The sequence below is a fragment of the Maylandia zebra genome, linkage group LG3 (genome assembly GCF_041146795.1).
Source record: "Maylandia zebra isolate NMK-2024a linkage group LG3, Mzebra_GT3a, whole genome shotgun sequence".
Classification (NCBI taxonomy): domain Eukaryota; kingdom Metazoa; phylum Chordata; class Actinopteri; order Cichliformes; family Cichlidae; genus Maylandia; species Maylandia zebra.
The window spans coordinates 991,845-1,016,306 of NC_135169.1; the positions used below are offsets into that span (position 1 = coordinate 991,845).

The 24,462-nt window shown below is 41.3% G+C and overlaps 1 protein-coding gene and 2 long non-coding RNA genes across 3 annotated transcripts in view; 2 read left to right on the forward strand and 1 right to left on the reverse strand.

Annotated features, from left to right (window-relative positions):
• Window positions 1-1,602: 1,602 nt before the first annotated feature.
• On the reverse strand, window positions 1,603-23,733 carry LOC143414294 (uncharacterized). The gene is made up of 3 exons (XR_013094821.1): window positions 23,575-23,733; window positions 2,941-3,030; window positions 1,603-2,355 (listed from the first exon to the last, which is right to left on the reverse strand). It is a non-coding gene; the product is annotated as an uncharacterized LOC143414294 (long non-coding RNA).
• Window positions 18,626-19,675, forward strand: LOC112430727 (uncharacterized). Its single transcript, XR_013097156.1, has 2 exons — window positions 18,626-18,880; window positions 19,212-19,675. It is a non-coding gene; the product is annotated as an uncharacterized LOC112430727 (long non-coding RNA).
• Window positions 22,741-24,462, forward strand: part of LOC112430726 (uncharacterized) — a 66,563-nt gene continuing 64,841 nt past the window's right edge. The window contains exon 1 of the mRNA XM_076878317.1: window positions 22,741-22,989. The gene's annotated coding sequence lies outside the window, so the exon portion shown is untranslated. The remainder of the gene's footprint in view (window positions 22,990-24,462) is intronic.

The window sequence follows — 24,462 nt, forward strand, 5'->3', positions numbered from 1 at the left end:
GTTGTCCAGGTGTGAGAGGACAGAGTGCAGTGCGATGGAGACTGCATCCTCTGTGCTCCTGTTCTGGCGGTATGCGAATTGGTGGGGGTCCAGGGTGGGGGGGAGACAGGATTTGAAGTGTGCTAGGACCAGCTGCTCTAAGCACTTAGTGATGATGGGGGTGAGTGCTACTGGGCGGTAGTCATTGAGGCAAGATGGGTTGGAGTTTTTGGGTATCGGGACGATGGAGGTGGATTTGAAGCAGGCCGGTACCATAATCCATCATCATGGGTGGCTGTAGCTCAGGTGGCAGAGCAGGTCAGCCACTAATCAGAAGGTCGGTGGTTCGATCCCAGGCTGCCTCCTGGTTGCATGCCAAATATCCTTGGGCAAGATACTAACCCCATGTTTGCCTACTGGTGGTGGTCAGAGGGCCCGGTGGCGCCAGTGTCCGGCAGCCTCGCCTCTGTCAGTGCGCCCCAGGGCAGCTGTGGCTACAATGTAGCTTGCCATCACCAGTGTGTGAATGTGTGTGTGAATGGGTGAATGACTGAATGTAGTGTGAAGCGCTTTGGGGTCCTTAGGGACTAGAAAAGCGCTATACAAATGCAGGCCATTTACAAAATGTAATCAAATGGAAAAGGCCCTTTTTGAAACTTGTTTTATTAGTTTTAACCTTTTAACTTTATGCATCAAGAAAATTTTAATTATATGCAACATTCTCTGACTGGAAGAAATTTGTTTAATATTTAAACCTATTTTCTGCACATTCCAGCACATAAAATAAAATCTTTTTTTGTGTGTTTACACTCACTCTTTCAAATAGATGCAAGTAAAACACAGCAGAAAATAAATAAAGTCAAAGACTAGCGGTCCTGTTGCCTTATTTTCACCTGTAAAGCAGGAGCAGGGTAGGCGGAGGTTTATCCTGGTGCAGGTGTGCCGCAGCAGTCAGTGGAAGAATCCAGCAGTTTCTCTGTGAATTTCCCATTACGTTGTTGCGCACTCGGTGCTTTCTTGGAAGTTTAGGGGGCTTTTTTCACTGTAAAAATAAGTTTTCTTCCCACCCACAACGGACACTAATGTTTTTGTCAATTTTTATGGAATCAAACTTAAAATAAGGTCAGTACTTTCACGCTTTAAATGCTGCACGCTCATACCCTCTCCCGCACTGATATATGATCCACTGTTGATCTGCACACAGCTGTTGTCATGAACGTTGCACTTGCTTACGTCACTGTCATGAGACATTCTCGCAAAAAAATCACGGTTTTAGTAACGGAGTAACGCAGCGTTCCTACGGGAAAGTAACAGTAATCTAATTACCGTTTTTGCAATAGTAATCCCTTACTTTACTAGTTACTTGAAAAAAGTAATCGAATTACAGTAACCCGTTACAAGTAACGTGTTACTGCCCATCTCTGCAAGTAACCATCTTGGGAAAGAACAATACAAAACATTCTATTTAAGGCCTGTGACATCAAGATTCAGTTAAACAACAATTATAACTAAACAATTTGAGGTAATGTTAGTTTCCATTAACATTGAATTAGGTTACTGAATTGGCAAACACCTCCCTATTAACATTACCCATTTTACCCCAATAACTAAAGAATTTAGCACTTGCAGGTCAAAACCTTTATTCAAGAGACGCAAAAATAACATTGATACAGTGACTGTCAAAAATTACAGCACTGATCATACTGTGACATCTTGGTTCAAAACAGCACACTTAGAAATATTCAACGTTCTTTACATCAACCGAATGAAACTGAAAATACCGTATGACATCACATGACCCATATGGGATATTTAGACTGTATAACTGTTCACGCTACATCTCTTCACTAGTAAAAGAAAGAAAAATACAAACAAACAAACAGAGAACTTGTACAGAGCAAAAGGAAAAACAAACAACAACTAAAAAAATGGCCCTGTCCTCATGGCAGTTGCAGAGTATATAAAAATGAACCCTGCGATCTGTTTCTGGAATTGAACTTGAAAAATGCTGCAGAACGAGTGTGAGATTTAAATGTCCTCTCACCTAGAGCTGATCACCTCACATGCATAACAGTGAGCTTTCCTTGCAGGAGCAGTTTTGTCTTGTGAGCTTTTCTTGAGAGCTGAGTTGCTACTCCATTACACCCTTTGAATCACCTCAAAAATGTAGCAGATTTGTGATGGGTAACTCATATTGAAGGAATAAAAAAGGTCCAAACAGCATGGCTACTGCAAAGGTCACGTTATCCAGATCTTGAAGAACTACTATACCCTCGATGATGATGCCAACATCAGAAAAGTCATTGCCTGGCGCATCCTCTGGAGACAGATGTTCATTGTGGTTTTCTCAATCTGTGCAGTAGCCTCAGTCAAGTCCTGGTTAAACACAAAACATTTCTTTAAGATTCCTTTTTAAACTCATCTCTTTTGAATCTACCAGTTCTAATGTTAGAGTAATTTAAACCAATGCAAGCAACATAGTAAATAGCTATAGCCAAAGAGTGGCCTGCCATGCTGCCATTAATGGTCTAACAGAGTTTCTAAGAGAGAGTGAAAAACATAATAATTTAAAATGCTTTACATTAGTTTTTGTTAGAAAGACACCGGCCCATCAGAAATCCAGGTTATGTCACTCAGAAGATGTTATAATTTAGACTTTCAGCCTCACAATTTGGTTAGCTGTTGGTCAGTTGGTCTTTTTTTTTTTCAAACAAAAGCTAATGTAAATATTGGTGGGATTTTCCTTTGTTCACTAGAATGACAAATGTAAAGTTTTTTCACACTGATGTGACCCCTAATACAGGGGTGGGGGTGGGGCCTCAAGAGTTCACTACCAGGCCTCATGTGAACTTCAAATATTAAAGAGGACTACTGGTCCTAACCAGTCCAATGAGGATCAAGTGGATAACTAAATGCATTTTTAAATGTTGCAAAGCCACAATCTACTCATAAAACACTCACCATGAACTCCTGCACCAAGATGTTGCAATTGTCTTTCACACACATGTGGAGCACTTTGATGAGGGCCTCCCTTCGAGCATCAATGTCATCCTTAAGTATAACAAAGAAAACAGAGATTTTTGAACTTTTTAGTAGCACATAAGAAAATGATCGCAGACAAAAACTCTTGACTTTCTAAACCAGTCAACATGCAACACCAGCATCTACAAAGCAATATCAAAAGTTCCTGTTTGACATTAACTTTATGGATATATCGTTTCCAGAACATATATATAGGGACCACTGTACAACAATTTCCAGTAGCACTGCTGATATATGAAATGGTGAGTTTTGAGGTTGTCTTCAAACACGTGCATTGTACTAGAAAAAGGTGTTTGAAGGATTAAAAATGTAAAAAGTAATGACTAGTTTATGTTTATGAAAAAACCTTTATGCAGAAAAAGTAGCAAAGAAATAAAAACATAACACATGGACACTTTTTCCACGAACAAGCTGAAGAGATGGATTTTTTTTAATAAACCCATATTGTTAAAAAAAAAAATTAGAACCAAATTTCTTTATCAGCTGCATGAATAGTAAAAAAACACAATTTCGTTTTAGCTGTCAAAGTCGATTTAACTGAAGTTACGTGTTTCCGGTTACTGTGGAGGTCACGTGTTTCTGGTTAGTGTGGAGGTCGCAATATGGCGCTCACCGGTGGGTGCAGCCAGACGCTCTTGAAAAAAGGGAGAAGGGTCTGGCTGCAGCCACTGTGGAGCTCCACAGTAACCGGATACACGTGACCTCCACAGTAGCCGGAAGCACGTGACCTCCACACTAGCCGTAAACACGCATGGATACCGTGGAAGTCTTACAAGTTGATCGCAAAGGTTGGTTAAGTCTTTCTTAAATAAATTTGCCGTTAGTGATTTCATAATTCTAGGAATCGTCTAGTTTTCTTACAATGATCATGTTGCCACTTTTTTTGCGTTACAACAACATTCCTCCTTATTTTAATGTTTTTTCATCATGCTCCATGGCAGAGAAACACACAGATATGCTTTTTCCTGGGCCTGGTTTAAGTAAGAGAGCTGGATTAACGACTTCTGTGGGCGAGAAGAAGCAAAAAACACATTTTGCATTAGAGTATGATTTATTGTTGGCGTCAGAGATGCAAAATAATGAATACTTCAATACTGTACTTAAGTAGAATTTTCTTACTTTACTTTACTGCTGTACTTTTTTGTGCCTACTGTATACTTCTTTATACTTCTACTTCTCACATTTTAGCACGCGTATCTGTACTTTGTAATCCGTACATTTGTAAATCAGCCCCCCGCACGCGTGCTTTGGACGCAAGATTACTTCAAAATTTTGTACATAAATTATATTTTAGACCCTGTACTTCTTACTTCGACTTAACTAAAAAGTCGAGTCAGTGCTTTTTAAACAGAGGTATCTAAACTGTAGTAAGGAACGTGTGTACTTGTGACACCTTTGGTTAGCGTCAACACTGTAAATTTCGTCACAAACAGATTTATATATTTATCAATACTTCTATTCGTCATTCTTTTCTGTACAGCTTTTTTATTGCCCAGATTTTAGTTAGCCCCTGTTCAATTGACTGTTATATGTCTGTCTGTTTCTCTCTCTGTTTTAGATGCACATATCAATCTGGAATTCGGGCTTAAAGCCAGAATTGCAGGAATGCAACACGTGTTGCAGAGGACTCTTTCACTGCCCTCTGTGCCCCACTTTCAGCCCTACTGTCAGGGCAAAGATTGAGGAGCATCTAAGTGTGCATATAAAAAATGCTTTGCCTTTCAAAGGTATGTTTGTATTAAATATACTTTATAGTTATAAATATGCACTTTTTTAAGCACTTCTGCAGTATCTTTGTTGACATAAAAGTTGCTGTTGATATTGTACAGTTCAGTGCATTCATCTGCAACAAAAATAGTGTTTTTATAAAATATATTTTTATTTACTTTTCACCACTTTTCTTGACATAACTTTTGTGATCCATACCATTTTGCTTTCATTATTGAGGTTGGCTTAGATGTTTTTGTTAACATGTACAATCTGATTGCTAGACAAATTGATTGCATTCTATACAACTACATTTAAATTACGTCTGTCTACTTGTTTGTTTGTTTGTTTGTTTGTTTGTTTGTTTGTTTGTTTGTTTTTCTCTTACAGATAAAATGATATGCCGGTGCAGGCTGCCTCGTAGGACAACAGGACACTTTCACTGCCCTGTCTGTAAGATTACAATCATACGGCGTGGGGATATGGCAAGGCATATATTGTCTTGTCAGCATTCTTCAATGCCAAGTCAGCCACCATTATCAGGACTGCTCCCCGCTGAACTCTCCGAGGAGACCCGTATTCCTCCGGCAGTACTCTTCGAGGAGCCCTGGCTCCCCCCCAAGGTTTTGTCTTCGGTATCTGAACCATTTTCTGAGTCTTTGTTAGAACATTCATATGCTCTACCCTCTGTGTTCAATAAAACTGCAGCTGATGGAAAGTCCATGAAAATGACATGCCCTCACTGTGGCCTTACTCTTCGTAGCTCTGGCAAGCTATTTGCACACTGGAGAGAGGAAGCCAAAGCTGTGCTTGAAGGACAACACGTGCCCATTTTCAGACTGAAAAAGCACAAGTTCCAGGAAGTCAGTCAGGTCAGTATTCACTTTAAACAGTAGTGTAATTACATGGTTAGTGACATTTGAATAACTGTTAAAAACTGTTCTGCAACAGAGAAATAACTATGTTTTTATCCCCATTTGCCTGACACAGGAGCCAGCAGTTGTTTAAGATCTGCGTCCTGCTGTGCAGTGGGTTGTCCAAAATAAGGCACTTTTCCGTGGACACGTAACAATGCCAAAATATCTGTCCTTAAATCAAGGGGACCAGCAGAGGGTCTTAAGAGACATGTCAGAGGAAGAAGACACTGGAGCAAGGGACTTGTTCCTCTTTGTTTTTCAGTTTGCAGAGGACATGGAGCTCTTTTTGAAAGCATGTGCTGATGAGCAGGGACTAAGGGTCAGTGCTATGACATGTAATGGACAAATGAAGGCACTGGCTGTGTTTGTTTGTTTGTTTAATATGTCGTCGTTGTTGTTTTTTTGTTTTGTTTTTTACATAGTACAAAATTCCAATTAAACTTATTTCAAAATGTTGTTCACTTTATTCTGTGTCCATACTTATAATAAAGGATTACAGTGTAACAGCATTAAATGTAAATGTAACAGCATTTTTTTTTAAACTTGTATTTTCAAAATAAAAAGCTTATTGTTGATATTAACAGTAAAGAATTGTAATCAATAATATTTTTATACATTTTAAACATTAACACTCTGGGCTCTATCCTGGCCATTTGTGGACACTTCACTTATTCTTTTTTTTACTACTGCACTGCAGTGGACCAAAACAATGACACGGGTTTGATCTTAAGGATCTAATAGTTGTGTGTGTTGTGCATGACATTGCCACACAAATATGTATTTGCAAGATAGAGTAGAATAAATTATGATGCATGAAATATTACATAGGCTGCAGTGAATTTCTGCTGATACAGACTATTGAGCTTTGAGTTTCCCAGTCAAACTTAGCTTTGAAGCACATGCTAACAACACTTTTACTCTTTTACATTTCATAACAAGACACCATAGCCAAAATATTAACAAAATATATATTATTAAAAAATTCAAAGCTGCACATACAGCAACAAACACCGTTAGTAAATGTGTCCTGGAGTTTATGCAGGTGCAGAAAGTGCTGCTGCTGTAAGTAAGCCTAACAGCTTCCAGATCACTTATTTTTCTGGAAAGATGGTAGGAAAGGCATCACTGCTCATTTCTACAGTCTCCCAGATCTTGGAATACAATCCCTTTGTACCATGAAACCACTTCGCAGTACTAGGAGTCCACTAAAACCTATAAAGAGAGTGATCCTGGAAGAAACGGGGCACACACTAGTGACCTCAACAATTGCAAGACAGCCTTTTCCCCGATGCTCAGATGGGGGAAAAAAAAGGAAGTTTCATGAAAACATTAGGACTTTATCACCGTTTTATCTGAAAAGTTAATGGTAATATATAACCTAACTGGCTATAAAGAGTAAAACATTTAGATACAGTTTTGATTTTGATGAAAAGGACTGGTGCTATTTTAAAGAGTCACGTCGGTAAAAGTAGAAAAATGTTTTAAGAAATCTACATTTTATAGCATTTTGTGAACATACACGAAAAGTGGCCATTTTTGGCAACAAACAAGCTGAGAGAGAGTTTTATATTTTTTGCTCTCCTTGAACAAAAATAATAGTGCATAATAATCAATGTTGATGTTAATCAATTAGATGTCCCAGACTCTACTATTAATAATACAGCAGCCCCTCGTTTATCACTGGTGTTACGTTCTAAAAATAACCCGCGGTAGGTGAAATCCATGAAGTAGCCAACTTTATTTTTTACAATTATTATAGATGTTAAGACTGTAAAACCCCTCACTACATGCTTTATACACTTTTCTCAGACAGGCATGAACATTTTCACACTTTTCTCTTTTGTTTAAACACTCTTAGAGTTCAAACCTTCGTAGAAACATAAGTCCAGTATTATGGAATGAAACCTAAAGGTGCATTTGAGGGTGCAAAACGTTTCGTCGGCATTGTTGTGTTTGTTTGGGAGAAAACTTACAAACATACAGTACAGCACTTCAGAGTTACACTGCTAGCGATCGAAGATTTATGTAAATTCGACAAGCTAAACGCATTCTGTACTGTACAGCAGGAGTCCCCAACCTTTTTGCACCACAGACCACTTTAATGTCAGACAATATTTTCAGGGAACGACCTTTAAGGTGTCGCGGATAAATACAACAAAAGAATAAAAAAAAGAAACTGTGGTATTTTCTAAATGTAATAATAAACATAACTTGAGCTGTGCGCCAACAACAATGACAGTGACATCCTCCTCTCTGCTTTTTAATGCTCTCTGGTCGCTATGGTAACGCGTAAATAGTTCTTTCAAAATAAGACACACAACTACAACCATACATTTCACACCGGAGGATCAACCCTCGCGGAACGGTACCAAAAGACTCACGGACCGGTCCGTGGGCCTATTAGGGACCGCTCCTGTACAGGAGACACTGGACTAGATTGATTGACAATGGTCTACAGCAATCACAACGCGATGTACTGTAAAAAAAAAATCAGCGAAACAGCAAGTGTCACTTTTGGCCACGAACAATTTAGGGGATGGTGAATTTTTTTGAACAAACCCAGAGTGTTAAAAAGAACCCCCACTTAAAACCATTTTTTATTTCTCAGCAGCATCAATAGTAACAAAAACGCAATTTAGTTTTCGCTGTCAAAGTCGATTTCACCGAAGTTACGTGTTTACGGCTAGTGTGGAGGTCACGTGTTTCCAGTTACTGTGGAGGTCACGTGTTTCCGGTTACTGTGGAGCTCCACAGTGGCTGCAGCCAGGTGCTCTTGAAAAAAGGGGGCGATCCACAGCCGCTCACTTTCTGACTACCAGTTTGTCCAAGGACACTACCTTGTGACGTAGGTGGGTAGTGTCCTTATGAGCATCCTTCCCCTGAATTCAGACACAGCAAATGTTCTGATCCCATAGGAGCGCTATTGGCGCTAATTTTGAAATAACGCATCACGTGATTACGTTGCGCAGCTTAGTCACGTGGCCGCACAGCAAAAAAATCGCTGCAGAGCTGGGTAAAGGGGGCGGAGCAAAGTGCGTGTGCAGGAGAGGAGTCGAGCAGAGACAGCTGCTTTTTCGTGAAACGGGAGTAAAGTAGTAAACTTACAGGAACATATACAACTACCTACTTTTCAATCGATACCTGCATCGATCTGCCCACCGTTGTCTCTTGGATTGTAGCTTAATCACAGAGTTCTCTCGTTTGTGAGCTCATCTAAAGGTAAGCACGGAGCTAACTTTGATGTGGTTTTAGTTTATGTTGAGTTTTTCTCTAGTGAGAATAATAGATTGCTTACTATACATTGAAGTTAGAGAGACTGTAGAGTTTGTGATTGCTTGCAATATTCTAATATGGCGGTTGCTAGAGGGTAAGAGTACATATAGAAAAAATTATCTTGGAATATGAACAAAAGAATGGAGTGCAGGGCAAGAGAACAGCCAACCCCCACCCCAGGACATGAAGCCACGGGTACAAGCGTGGGGGAGGGTAATCAGCTTTTCTTCTGACAATGCTGTCTGTGTCTTCTCGTCTTGTTGAGAGCTCAGTGGATCTGAGTTCGACTACTCCGCCTATGCTGCACTGTCGAGCGCAGATCCACTGAGCGCAGCACACGCTAGCAAGACAGAAGCTAAGCTTGTTGCAACCAATGACTCTATAAAACATGGGAGGACATAAGATAAGATAAGATAAGATAAGATAAGATAACCTTTATTAGTCCCACACGTGGGAAATTTGTTTTGTCACAGCAGGAAGTGGACAGTGCAAAAGTTATGAGGCAAAAATTATAATACAATAAGAATAAATACAGTACACAACTGTACAGAATAGAATAAAATAAAATACTATATACAGTAGAATAAAATAAAATAAATATACAATAAGATAAAAATAGAATACAAATACAAATACTATATACAACTGAGTAAAAATACAACGATGACAGAAAGGATTATTGCACTTAGTATTATTGCATATGTATGGATGTGTGTGCTTGATCAGTTAAAGTCTTTATTATGGAGTCTGACAGCAGTGGGGAGGAAAGACCTGCGAAATCTCTCCGTCCCACACCGTGGGTGCCGCAGTCTTCCACTGAAGGAGCTGCTCAGTGTTGTCACAGTCTGCTGCATGGGGTGGGAGATGTTGTCCATCAGGGATGACAGCTTAGCCGCCGTTCTCCTGTCACTCACCACCTCCACTGGGTCCAGAGGGCATCCTAGAACAGAGCTGGCCCTTCGGATCACCCTGTTCAGTCTCTTCCTGTCCCCAGCAGAGATGCTGCCGCCCCAGCAGACCACGCCATAAAAGATAGCAGAAGCCACAACAGAGTCATAGAATTTCTTCAGGAGTGGGCCCTCCACTCCAAACGACCTGAGTCTCCGCAGCAGGTACAGCCTGCTCTGCCCTTTCCTGTAGAGGGCGTCTGAGTTATGAGTCCAGTCCAGTCTATTGTTCAGATGAACACCAAGGTACCTGTAGCTGTCCACAGCCTCAATGTCCATACCTTGGATGTTCAGTGGTTGCAGTGGAGAATGCTTGTGCCTGCGGAAGTCTACCACCAGTTCCTTGGTTTTACTGGCGTTGATCTGGAGGTAGTTCAGCTGGCACCAGTCCACAAAGTCTTGGGTCAGACCTCTGTACTCCTTGTCGTCCCCATCAGGGATGAGGCCGACTATTGCAGAGTCATCAGAGAACTTCTGCAGGAAGCACTGGGTGGAATTGTGTGAGAAGTCTGCAGTGTAGATGGTGAAGAGGAACGGAGCCAGAACCGTTCCCTGTGGGGCCCCCGTACTGCAGACGACCCTGTCCGACACACAGCCCTGAGTCCTCACATACTGTGGTCGGTCGGTGAGGTAGTCCAGGATCCAGGTAGTGAGGTGATGGTCCACTCCAGAGTTCACCAGCTTGTCCTTTAGAACCGAGGGAAGAATGGTGTTGAAGGCACTGGAGAAATCAAAGAACATGATTCTCACAGTGCTTCCAGCGGTCTCCAGGTGAGCGAGGGAACGATGTAGGAGGTGAATGACGGCATCATCCGCTCCAATGCCAGGCTGGTAGGCAAACTGAAGTGGGTCCAGTGATGAGCTTATTAGGCGCCGAAGCTGAGCCAGGACCAACCGCTCCAGGGTCTTCATCAGGTGGGATGTCAGAGCCACCGGCCTGTAGCTGTTGAGGTCCTTGGGGCGTGAAGTCTTTGGCACTGGTACAACACAGGAGGTTTTCCAGAGCTGTGGGACTCTTCCCAACCTCAGGCTCAGGTTGAAGAGGTGCTCCATCACCCCACACAGTTGGTCCGCGCAGGACCTGACGACCCTCGAGCTGATGCCATCTGGACCCGCTGCCTTCTTGCCATTAATCCTCCTCAGTTCCCTCCTAACCTGGGTGGTTGAGAGAGACAGGCTGGAGCCTTGTGTTGAGTGTGTATTGGATGCTGTTGTTGGGGGTGGGGGGGAGTGAGCAGGGTGAATAGAGGAGGTGTGAAGTGTCTGAGGTGGAACAGCAGCAGTGGGGGTGGGTGAGTCTGCAGCCGATGTTGCAGCTCCCCCAAAATGAAGCCAAAACGTCTCTATCGCCCCCTGGTGTCTGTCTGGAGTATAGGTCATAAACCCCGCCTCCTCCATGTTAGCGGACGGGACTGGGGTCAGACTAAAATAAATTTATTCTCCTCAGATAAATTTTTTTCCAAAGATTCTTTCTTTTGTTATCAATAGTTCTCATCACGCTGATTGATGTCCATTGGGTCTCCTCTCCCATAAGTTTGATTCTAATTCCTACCGCGGTGATGTTAAATTGGGGTGAAACGTCATCATAACAGCTTTGACTGGCATCTGCAGTCACGGAGAAACTTGCGTATCTCTGTTCGGGAATAGCAGATAGAGCGAAGGCTCTGAGAGGAGGGCCAGCGTTTTAAGCATCTTTGTACTTGAATATTTATGATTATGCTTTTATTTGGTGTTTTAAATAATTACCAATAAATTGTCAATTTGTTTATTATTGAACCTCGTCTCTGGATTGAGTATAGCAAACCTAAGTGCCTTTTTGTTGATTTAGTGTTATTTCCAGTATTCTCTGGGTGAGATTCCCAGGGTGGCGTTGTCGTTCTTTAAAACTGAAGAGTATTTACTTTATATCCCAACCTCGTCTCGGCACAAACAGGACTGAATATAATATCTTTATGTAAAAGTCCGGAGCCTCTGGGGAGTATCTGAGGGAGTATCTGAGTATTTATAACATTTCAGATCGATTACACTCAGTCTTAAATGTTAAAATCTCAAAGGACAGCATTATATTTTTGATATTAACAGTAACTCTGGGCCTCTGTAGAGTGTGCAGATGATCTCATCGCTGTCTAAAAATGGTTAAAAAAAACTAAGGAGTGCTGATCCTTCAATAACACAGACTATTAGAGTAACAGGTGTGTAGCATCGCTAACTAGCTAGCAACAAGCCTCCAACACAGTGCGTATGCTAGTGGCTAATCTAGCAAACGAATTAACAACAGAACGATTTTAGAACTATAATATGATAAACTGTGTGTCTTTTCTTATAACAGTGACATGGTCGTATTTACCGTAAACGAGTCGTCAGTCGCAGTAAACCAGCAAAAAACTCGAGCCACAGGTGCTACGTAAAAAGTGTAGGGGGCGTGTTTGCGGTCGGTTACACAGTCGCTCCACCTCAAGTCATTACTGTGCAGACTCTGGCTCCAAATTTGCAAGATGGCAGCCTCCACAAATGGGATATTTTGGCTTCATTTTTGCACAATGGGAGGAGGCGGTGTCGCGTCGTCCATCTTTTATACAGTCATTGGTTGCAACATGGCAAATTGAACCTCCCCCACCCTCATTCAGATCTGGCCTTTGGAACTATTTTGGTCTTCATGTGACATATGACTCTGAAGGTATGCGCGTCATGGACAAAAGTAAAACAGTATGTTGGATGTGCCACGCAATGCTCAATTACATGGGTGGAAACTACTGCGTTAGCGCAGTTTACGGAGATTTGCCGTGTTGTGGCGTTAACGTCATTTCAGATTAATGCTGACAGCACTAGCGGGAAAACAACGAATATGACTGCACATTTACGCCGACATCATCCTAGTGCAAAGACAAGTGGAAGCAGACAAAAACAAGCAAGCACGCATGCTACAAACTTTACCCGAGTCATTTAGACAGCCGTTAGCACACGATTCTTCTTATGGGGACCTGATATGTTTAATATGCTGATGAGAATATAGCCCTGAAGAAGCGTATAGTATAGCTTTTATTTTGGAAAGAGCCATTTCTCTGTAATAAACTCTCTTTTCCAAAGATGAGGGATTTCTCAATCAGATTTATTTATTTTTTTATTACTTTATTGGTTCAGCAACATTAAATTTAAAAACTGTACTTTTGAGTTAAAATATATATTTATAATTTTAATAAATGACAAATTAAAAAAGCACAAACATTTTTTTGTATCGAAACAATATCGAACCGTGACACCAAAGTATCAAACCGAACTATGAATTTTGTGTATCGTTGCACCCCTAATATATACGTGTGTGTGTGTGTGTGTGTGTGTGTGTGTGTGTGTGTGTGTGTGTGTGTGTATGTATGCATGTATGCATGTATGCATGCATGCATGCAGTGATACACACACATATCACTGACTTTAATTATTAAACATTCGCACATAAATAAGTGACGTCATATTCAGTACTTTTGACAGTTCACTCTTCGGCCGCTCCATCTTATTAGGGAAATGCCATATACATAAATGTAAATTTCAAAACTCAACCCCATCATTTAATTTGTTTTTGATTGAAATTGAATATTACTTGAACTCTCTTAAATTAACTTCCAATAAAAAAGGTTTATCATTGATTGAAATTCATTCAGAAATGTTTGACGAATGAGCTGTTACAACTTTCAACTACAAAGTTGTTATGAAGTCTGTCACATCCCCCCCCCCATTTTTTCTTTTTTTCTCCTTTATTTATTCATCCTTCTTATTTCATTGTACTGTATATTGTTACTCTTATTTGCCTTGTATGTCTACTGTACAAACTGAACTGGAATGACTGACTGTTCGCTTTATGATTTCAATAAAGTTTGGGGAAAAAAACCCTCTTCGGCCGCTCCTTTCTGCCGTATTTTGCGGCACAATTCTCCACACCCACTGCCGCGCTATGAATTGTGGGATATATGGGACCACGAAGCGTGCACCGGACCACGCTTGATATTTGGGGAAATCGACGGCGCATTTGGAGTATGCATTTGAAGCACACTTCGAATTGGGACAGCCGTCGTTGCGTGGTGGTGACGTAACCGCACTTAAAATGCGTACTTCAAGCGTGCAGTCTCTTAATTGGGACACAGCCAGAGTCTGCACAGTAGTGACTTGAGGTGGAGCGACTGTAACACTCCCGCCCACACACCTGCTGGACATGACCGCAAACACGCCCCCTACACTTTTTACGTAGCACCTGTGGTTCGAGTTTTTTGCTGGTTTTCGGCGACTGACGACTCGTTTAATTAAGGTAAATACAACCATGTCACTGTTATAAAAAAAGACACACAGCTTATCATCTTATAGTTCTAAAATCACTGTTAATTTGTTTGCTACATTAGCCGCTAGCATATGCACTGTGTTGGAGGCTTGTTGCTAGCTAGTTAGCGATGCTACACACCTGTTACTCTTAATAGTCTTCAACACTTATGGTTTTTTTTTTATCCATTTTTAGACAGCAATGAGATCAGCTGCACACTCCACAGAGGCCCAGAGTTACTGTTAATATCAAAAATATAATGCTGTCCTTTGAGATTTTAACATTTAAGACTGAGTGTAATGGATCTAAAACTGTTTAAATCTCTAGTCTATAAAGAAAATGGCACTTTTTTTCATTACTTTTGGGAATGTAAATTAATCAAAAGATTTTGGAGCTTCATTTCTCAAGAACTAAGTAATATTTTTAACAACCTGATTCAAAGGGACCCCGGGTATTTTCTTCTTGGTCTACCCTCAAAAGAAGTAACATTGAATCACTTGCAGCGCAAATTATGTCACAAACTATTGCTGGTAGCTAGGAAATGTATTCTCATTAATTGGGTTAAGGATAAACCTCCCTCTGTGACGTTGTGGTACAGAGAATTATTTAAAGTTATTCCTCACGAAAGAACTGCTGCTATTTTAGGAGGAAATGAGGGTCTCTTTCTCAATGTTTGGTCCCCTTTGCTTTCTTATTTGCCAAATGATTTGTCCCAACTGTTGAGGGGGGGTGGTTGCGATTAAGATGTTCTCAGTTAAATAGGAAGTAAGTGTAAAGGACAATTCATTCTTGGAGTTTATCTTTTTCTCTTTCTATATCTGTGGGTAATTGAGTGAAAATATGTTATTTGTGTGTGTGTGTGTGTGTGGATGTGTAAATTTTTTTTCTTTCTTTTCTGTTTGGTTGTTATGTTTTATGCTATTCTTGATAACGAATAAAAATTGTATATCAAAAAAAAAGTCTACAGCCTGGTAACATGGAAACTTTAAAAACAGCAGCAGAAGGTTTCAGTAGTGTAATCTAATGTGTTTTTTTAATTTAATAATAATCCGTATTATGTATAACAGCTACATTCACCCTGGAGAGAAATTAGTGAGGGAGACCATCAGGACTAAGCTGGGTTTCTGGGTCCAGAGGTGTGGGGAAAGTTCTTCCCTTTCTTTCATCACAGCTGTCCTGTGCCAGAAGTTCTGTTGACCCACTGAAAGAAACACCAGGAAGATTGAAGCTCATCGCATTGATCAAGCAGGACTCATGATCTTCACCAGCAGCTCCCTCATAGGGAAATCTTCAGCACTCCTCTGTAGGCCCGCCCCAGGAGATGGATAAACCCAGCATTTCATGAACACTGTGATGAGACCTCTGGTTTGTGTAATGTTATAAATACTCAGATACTCCCCAGAGGCTCCGGACTTTTACATAAAGATATTATATTCAGTCCTGTAGAAAGTTATATATTTAAAAATATATGATCCTCTCTGGTTACTCTGGTATGAATAACTCTGCATCACTTTATGGTAAATAACACACTATCTGCAAAAAAACTGTTTGTAGTTCAACATACAAGTGACGACCGTTGACCTTCATCAGGTTTTATTTAATTGTGTTAGAGAAAATCGAATGTGCTCTTCATGCAGCTGAGTACATCAAGTGTTTAAAATGGAAGCTGTGCAGGTCTGAGATACAAACTGAGGTCCTGTTAATGCTGATATATAGTGACACAGTTACAGGGGGTGATTAATCCTTTTGTTTTTTTGTGTTCAACTTTATCAATAAAGCTGCAGCTTTCACTGCAGCACGTGTGGTACTTTAACCTTTGTACTGTTTTCATCAGTTCATTTTGCAGTTAACATGTGAACATGTTGGATGATCTGTCTGCTGTTACTGGGTGGTGCTGAGGTCTGAATCTGAGGGCAGCTCCTGTAATCACAAAGAGAACAGAACCATCAAACTCAAATATAAATTTTATCCCTCAAAATTGAAATAAAGCTGATTCTTCTGTCCTCACACACTCAGGATCTGAAGTTCTTCTCTTACATTTTTTTCAGTATTACAGTACACTACAGTACATTAATCCATAGTTCCTGATTAATGAGGAGCTACAAGGTACAAGCTTTTAAAAAAAAAAAAAGTTACTATCTTTACAGATGTGGCAAGAGACTGAAAACATGCTGTTGTTTGCACATATTTAATATTCAGCTCTGCACAAGAGCTGAAGCAGGATGCAGCCTGTTGCTTTTACAGTATAATACTTGTAACAAAAGTACAGTAACAGTAATTAGTGACTGAGTAGCCCGGAGCGTTTCTCTTGATTTCTTTAGTCAGGGTAAATTCATTCACCTGCATGGGTTAGCTAAACAAACCCTGACAGCCGAGTCCTCATCTTAGCTAGCTAGGTCTCAGGACCGAGCTAAGGACGGTTGTCAGAGATTTACAGTTAACAAACAGTCAGGTGAATAAACAACAATGAGACACTTGTGTAGGTTAGTTACGGATTAGCTTACAAACACGTTTAACTTACCGAAAAAGTGCAGCAGGGCCTCGGGTCCTTCTGTCGGGTAGTCCAGTTTACTGAAGAACACCTCAGGCTGTCAGGTTAAAACACTCGGTCGTGTTTTCGTAGCGTAAACGCTGGTCCTCCTCTCAGAGCCTAAGCTCTATCTGCTATTCCCGAGCAGAGATACGCAAGTTTATCCGTGACTGCAGCTGCCAGTCAAAGCTGTAATGATGACGTTCCACCCCAATTTAACATCACCGCGGTAGGAATTAGAATCAAACTTATGGGAGAGGAGACCCCTTGGACATCAATCAGCGTGATGAGAACTATTGATAACAAAAGAAAGAATCTTTGGAAAAAAAATTATCTGAGGAGAATAAATTTATTCTAGTCTGACCCCAGTCCCATCCGCTAACATGGAGGAGGCGGGGTTTATGACCTATACTGTAGCCAGACACCAGGGGGCGATAGAGATGTTTTGGCGTCACTCTTGAGGAGCTGTCGCGTCGTCCATGTTTTATACAGTCATTGGCTGTGTCCCAATTCAGGGTCTGCACGCTTGAAGTACGTGCACTACGCGTACTACGTACGGCGCGTACTATAAGTACGAGAAGTGCGGAAGTGAGAAGCTTGTGAAATGGGACGGTATACGCTTCGTCGCGCTGTTCAGGTTGCCTAGCAACCATGATACGAACCGCGAGACACGTTACATACAGCTTTGTTTGACAGAAATGAAGGAGAAAAATGTTTTGTTGGTCATTCATTTTTGTCATGACATCACTTTGATTAGTTGATTATCTGAGGCTGAGACCACAGGACTGTAAAACATGATTGTTGGGCTTCATTTCTGTGCTGAACAGTCATTTAAGATTAGTTAGTAAATAACAATTAGTTAATGTTGTTCATGAGATTAAAGTCATCTCACTGTGGCAATGTAAATATAGTATGGCCAATATTATAGTATTGTCAGATTTTTATGATATATATATATATATATATATATATATATATATATATATATGTTGTGTTTGTGGATATATAACTGACTTTAATTATTAAACATTCGCACATAAATAAGTGACGTCATATTCAGTACTTTCGACAGTTCACTCTTCAGCCGCTCCATCTTATTAGGGAAATGCCATATACATAAATGTAAATTTCAAAACTCAACTGCATCATTTAATTTGTTTTTGATTGAAATTGAATATTACTTAAACTCTCTTAAATTAACTTCCAATAAAAAAGGTTTATCATTGATTGAAATTCATTCAGAAATGTTTAACGAATGACCTGTCACAACTGTCTGTCACATTTCCCCTCTTTTTTTTCTTTTTTTCTCCTTTATTTATTTATCCATCTTATTTCATTGTACTGTATATTGTTACTCTTATTTGCCTTGTATGTCTACTGTGCTAACTGAACTGGAATGACTGACTGTTCGCTTTATGATTTTAATAAAGTTTGGAAAAAAAAAACAACCTCTTCTGCCGCTCCCTCTGCCGTATTTTGCGGCAAAATTCTCCACACCCACCGCCGCGCTATGAATTGTGGGATATATGGGACCACGAAGCATGCACCGGACCACGCTTGATATTTGGGGAAATCGACCGCATCCAGTCTCTTAATTGGGACACAGCCATTGGCTGTATCCCAATTCAGGGTCTGCAGCCTTTAAGGCCGCATTTTAAGGCCGATTGCGTCACAGCGACGCGACAAAGGTTGTCCCAATTCGAAGGCTGATCGAAATGCGGCCCTCAAATGCGTCCTTCATTTCCCTGAATTTTAAGGACGTGGCAGTGTAGACTTCATGGCCCAACGTATCCCAGAATGCATAGCGCGGCGGTGGGTGTGGATAATTTTGCCGAAAAAAAACGGCGGATGAGGGGCGCCCGGAGAGTAAACTTTAAGTAAGTTGTAACCCAGAGTAATTTCCTGCCATTGAACGCATCACAAATGCATGACTCCAACCACATGACTTTGCTCAGCCAATCGAATGGCATGTAGGTCATAGTAAGCCTGTCCCGGCTTCCTCCCGTCAGATGCGTGGAGGCAAGCCAGGTGACAGAGCTGTTGCAGGTGTGTATTGGCAAACATTTGCTTTTCCCGTTTTAATGCATTTTTTTTAACACCAACTAACTTATGCAACTTAGATGCTGATTACTGTGAGCCAGAGCCATAATGTTGTTGTGCACTGAACAGAACGGAATTGGTGAGTTTGAACTTTTAATTGACTGTTTGTATTGCTACCAGCTGACCCTAATCGGCTGCTGCCGGTCCAAACAATTTGATTTTGATTTGACTGATAGTTGTTGAATAACAAATGTTGTGGAGCTACATAGTATGTATGTATGTAGCAGTTGAAATGTTTTCAGTTAAATCCTTATTGGTTAGAAATATTATATTTAACCAATATATTGTTTGTTTATTTTTATAAATTGTGTACACAGGAACAAGAATAACTTAATGTATTTAGCTTAATTGGCTGACATTTTTGTATGTTATTCTTGTGATTTCTTATTGGCCTTGTTTATTTAATGCAGGCCAGGTGAACCTTTTTTGGGTATGGAAAAGGATGGCGAGCCAATGAACGGCTAGGAGCAGGACTCATTCTGCATTGAAGCTTCCACTGGACTGGTAGGAAGCTATCAAAGGCGACGCTCTGTCCCGTAATTTCCGAATACACTGATTTCCACAATCATACACACCAGTTCCCCCGTTTATGGACAATAGCGCTTGGACATCTCTCATGGATATTCAGATAAAACTCATGGACTTCAGTGTGGATCAGTGTTTTCGATGTTAACATGTGTTATTTATGGGGAACTTTTTTTGAGAATCTATATTGCTTGGTATAAGCCAGAAGAATTTGCTTAGTTGTTTTTGTGCACCCCCACTGGGTTTTTCTATTAATTAAATAGCTACAGCAGGAATGATTATTTAAGCTTTCATTTTCTTTTCTTAATTTTCTTTGCTTTCGGTTAAATACATGGTACCTGCAAAAGCATTTTGTGTTGTGTGTATTTAATTACTGCCCATCAGCTCCAGTAGCATTCCTAAATCTTCTGATTAATAATAATCACACTCAATCCCTAGCCTGTATTAACTCATTAGCGCTACATCAGTGTTACAAAGTACTGAATATTATGTCACTTATTTATGTGCAAATGTTTAATAACGAAGAACATTAAAACATTACTGTTGGCCACATGTCGGCAAAGTTATGTGACATTAGTGACGTTTGTACTACCGTATTTTCACGACCATAAGGCGCACTTAAAAGTCTTAGATTTTCTTCAAAAAGTACGGCGTGCCCTATAGCGCAGTGCGCCCTGTGTGTTGTAAGGAGGACGTAGTAGAGAACACCATGAGAAGGCTAAAGGGTGAAGTGTGGGCGTTGATCGTATATACCGGACAATCGCACATACCTGTCTAAAAGGGCAGGTATGTGCATTATGTGGAACATCGTTGTTTTAACAACCCTGAAAATGGCAAAGAGACACGCTTATGAAGCACAGTTTAAACTGAAGGCCATCAGCTACGCGGAGGAACATGGAAATCGAGCAGCCGCGAGAGAATTTAAGATTAACGAATCGATGGTTCGCAAATGGAGGAAGCTAGAAAACAAGCTCCGGCAGGTCAAGAAAACGCAGCTGAGTTTCCGCGGACATAAGGCAAGGTGGCCCGAGTTGGAGGAAAGACTCGAGCGGTGGATCATCGAGCAAAGAACGAGCGGGAGAAGCGTTTCGACGGTCACCATTCGGCTAAAAGCAGTTTCACTAGCTGAAGAGATGAACATTGAACATTTCCAAGGAGGTCCGTCTTGGTGCTTTCGTTTTATGAAACGGTGCCATTTTTCCATCCGGACCAGGACTACAGTAGCGCAGCAACTTCCAGCGGATTATAAGGAAAAACTGGCCATCTTCCGCTCCTACTGCAGCAAACACATCGGCGACAAAAACATCCAGCCCAGCCACATCACAAACATGGACGAGGTCCCGCTCACTTTTGACATCCCAGTGAGTCACACTGTGGAGAAGAAGGGGACCAGCACGGTAGCGATACGCACAACGGGGTATGAAAAGTCTTCTTTTACTGTTGTGCTTGGCTGCCATGCTAATGGACAGAAACTGCCGCCTATGGTGATTTTTAAGCGAAAGACTTTGCCTAAAGAGAAGTTTCCAGCAGAAATCATCATTAAGGCAAATGAAAAGGGCTGGATGGATGAGGAAATGATGAAAGAGTGGCTGAGGGAGGTGTATGTAAGGAGACCAGGTGGTTTTTTCCACGCATCACCATCGCTCTTAATCTGTGACTCTATGCGTGCCCATCTCACAGCCGATGTGAAAAAACTTGTGAAGCAAATGAACTGTGAGCTTGCTGTCATTCTGGGAGGCCTGACAAAGGAACTCCAACCGCTGGACATCGGTGTGAACCGCCCGTTCAAAGTAAGGCTGCGAGCGGCCTGGGAGCGATGGATGACCGATGGAGACCACGGTTTCACCAAGAGTGGAAGGCAGCGCCGGGCGAGTTACGCCACAATTTGCAAATGGATTGTAGATGCTTGGGCTAACATGTCTGCTGGCACTGTTGTTCGAGCTTTCGCAAAAGCCGGCATCATTTCCGAGGAGCCGCACGGCACGGAAAGTGACTCTGACAGTGAAGAAAGTGAACTTGGCATGTTTGATGGAGATTTAGCGCAGCTGTTCAATTCAGACACAGAGGATGAGGACTTCGATGGGTTTGATTGATGATAAAAATGTGAGTACCAAACTTTGTTTTGCTCCTGCTTTATTTTTAAATACGCACACTTGTATGCTTGTGTGTTGTTGATGATGACGATTACTGGTAATAGAAATGTGAGTACCAAACTCAGTTTTGCTCCTGCTTTATTTTTAAATACGCATACGGTACTTGTATGCACCCTATAATCCAGTGCGCCTTATGTGTGTGTTAAATACAGTAATGGCACACATAACTGAGACTGCACCTTTTAGTACGGTGCGTCTTATGGTCGTGAAAATACGGTAACTTGGTTTTAAAGCCTTTACTTTAAAATATACGCCGTGATAGGTTTGTAGCTTGAACCTATTCGCTGGAACGTTGAGGACAATATAATTACACAGCAAGCAAGACCCGAAGTAGGCAAAGATCTTCATGTTACTCATGCATGAGGGAGACCTGCCTGGAGCCAAGTGTCATTCCACCACTTGACCTCCGTCAGACTCTCAGCCAGGTTCCCCATAGCACTCCTTTTATTGTGGTCACATGAATATGCATAGGGTCATTAACATATAACATCTTACATAGGTATACATGTGAAGAAAGAATACTGTGTGTGTGTGTGTGTGTGTGTGTGTGTGTGTGTGTGTGTGTGTGTGTGTGTGTGTGTGTAAGTGATTTGTGTGAGGTCAAGATGTGACCCTGTGAAGACTCCCCAAAGCTGGTGCCAGGAGTCTAGCGGGTCCATCTGAACAAAAGGCTCTTATATTTAGAGAGATATATGTGTGTTTGCTATATCAACAAAGAGAAGATAGGACCTCTCTTATGCTCCTAGGATGTGGGTGTGCATTCCACTCTAGAATGCACACCAAGCCTTTGCAGCCTGCTAAAGATTACAGTCCTATCACTACACAATTGATTATACACCTCTAAGCATATATGGTTAAATATTTCTAAGCATAAATGACAATCAACAATACAAAACCTAACACGCCGTTCAATAGCTGAGCTTAATCCTACAGAGAATGATCAAAGCTCATGTAGAAACAAACAAACAAATGAACAAAATATTTTCTCCTTCATTCCTGTCAAACAAAGCTGTATGACACGTTTCCAGCTGTTAGTATCATGGTTGCTAGGCAACCTGGGCAGCGCAACGGAGACCGTCCCATTTCACAAGGCTCGGACTTCCGGCCTTAGCGGTCTTTAAGTACGCGGCCCTTGAGGATCGTTGGGGCTGCGTACGTTAAGGCTGCAGACCCTGAATTGGGATACAGCCATTGGTCTGACCCAACAGTAGGAGGCGGTAATGCTCCTTTACGTTGGTTGCCAACCGCCGTTAAACACACAGAAGAAGAAGAAAGGAGGCGGAGTCGAGCAGAGAGAGCCGCTTTTTCATGAAACGGGAGTAAAGTAGTGAACTTACAGGAACATATACCACTAGCAACGTTTGGATCGATATCTGCATCGATCTGCACACCCTTGTCTCCTGGATCGTAGCTGAGATCAGCGTGAATCACGTGGGTCTCTGCTCCCTGTGTTTGGAAAAACTTCCAGCTTCATCACGAAGTTTCTCTCGGTTTGTGGGCTCATCTAAAGGTAAGCACCGAGCTAACTTTAATGTGGGTGCAGTTTATGTTGAGTTTAGCTCTGTTGAGGATAATAGATTGCTTGGTATACACTGGAGTTAGACTGTAGAGTTTGTGATTGCTTGCAACATTATAATGGCTTTTAGGGGGTAAGAATACATACAGAAAAACAGTCTTTGAATATGAACAAAAGGATTGGGTGCAGGGCAGGAGAACAACCAGCCCCCACCCCCAGGACAGAAAGCCACAGGTACAAGCGTGGGGGAGGGCAATCAGCCTTTAGAATAGGACTTAACAAAAAACAAACTAAAAAATCGGCCCGTGTTCCTACATAACATTAAACATGTTAACAGCACAAAAGCCATATTAAACGCAGGCTACTTTAGACCCGGTGTTCCAGATCTACTGGCGTTTAGATCAACTGGCGTTGGTTGAACAGATGTTTGGCAGACTTGCGTTTCAGGAGCTGCTACCGACAAACCAGCAAAAAAACGCCAAATGTGTCACCTGTGACACTTGTGAGGTTATCTCAAACACACTCCGTCAGTCTTGATGCTGTTGAACAACAAAATGTTTAAAAATGTGGCGAGTTTACCTGGTGATATCCTCATGCGCGACGCAATCGCGAAAACGGCAAACAATTAACACCACGCCGATGTTGTTCACAGGACAGCAGGAGTAAACGAGCGGGAGACTCTTGTCGTCGTAATCGTTCCCCTCGCACGTTTTATTTCTCCGGTTTCAGCGGTTTTGCTTCACAACTAAAGCGAGCAGTTTACTTTGTGCATTAACATGGACTCGAGTCAACCAGCGCCACCTCTGGCCAAGTGCCACAGCCTACAGCCAGATCAACCTGTGACACACATCTGCAGCACGTTTGAATTCGTTTCATGCACATTTGTACCTTTCAATTGTGTCTGTTTGTGCGTCATGCAAATAAACCTTTGAAAATGACACTAATATTTCACTAGTTTTGTAACATCACATGCTGTTAGCGCAGTCTGTCTGCGTCTTTTCTCTGCGAACAAACATTTTAGAGCTGGTTGTTATATACAGTCTGTATAAGTGTGGTTAATCTAATAAACATTTGTAAGGAGATGACAGTTACTGTGAATGTACAGCAGGTGATTAGTAATAAACAGTCAGACAATGACTCTGACAATCTCATTCAATCTTGCAGATTGCACCTTCTGCGTAAAGTGGTACCACACAGTGTGTGTGGACTTCCCTTGTGCAGAAGGCAACTACAAATGTTGTGGGTGCTAAATAAACAGAGAAAATTGATCCCTGTTGTCTTTGCTTACTGGTTGTTTTTAGTGTTGACAATCCACATTGCTGGGATTGCATCTTTCAACATGTTTGTGGGTAGATTTGGATGTACCAGGGTTAACCCTTGTATTATGTTGAAGAACAAAAAAGTGACATTGATTTTGTTGCGGGTCATTTTGACCTGTACTGTGTCAATCCACTCAGAATTGTCAAA